A 559-nucleotide genomic window follows, 5' to 3' on the forward strand; every position below is an offset into this window, starting at 1 on the left:
AGTTCGTGAACGGCCTCCGTGGCCGTGACAGGGCAGTCTGTGAGTTCGTGAACAGCCTCGGTGGCCGTGACAGGGCAGACAGTGAGTTCGTGAACAGCCTCCGTGTCCGTGACAGGGCAGACAGTGAGTTCGTGAACGGCCTCCGTGGCCGTGCGCAGTGTACAGCCCACACGCTTAAAATGGCGAACGCCATTAAAGTAAGGGCAGCAGAGGGCAGCAGGACCTCTAGGACTGTTGGGCTTGAGAGCACTGATGTCATGGGGATGCCCGCAGCTCGCACCGACATCAGAGGTGGGTCCATCACTCTAGCAATCAGACCTTTCAGTCCAAGCCCAAGCTCCGCGTCCGACTCAGGCGTGGCGGCCATCTTGGCCGGGGACTCAGGCGTGGCGGCCATCTTGGCCGGGGACTCAGGCGTGGCGGCCATCTTGGCCGGGGACTCAGGCGTGGCGGCCATCTTGGCCGGGGACTCAGGCGTGGCGGCCATCTTGGCCGGGGACTCAGGCATCTTGGCCGGGGACTCAGGTGTGGCGGCCATCTTGGCCGGGGACTCAGGCGT

This window comes from Sinocyclocheilus rhinocerous, unplaced genomic scaffold (assembly GCF_001515625.1).
Source record: "Sinocyclocheilus rhinocerous isolate Xijiao unplaced genomic scaffold, SAMN03320098_v1.1 scaffold3629, whole genome shotgun sequence".
In the NCBI taxonomy this organism is placed as follows: domain Eukaryota; kingdom Metazoa; phylum Chordata; class Actinopteri; order Cypriniformes; family Cyprinidae; genus Sinocyclocheilus; species Sinocyclocheilus rhinocerous.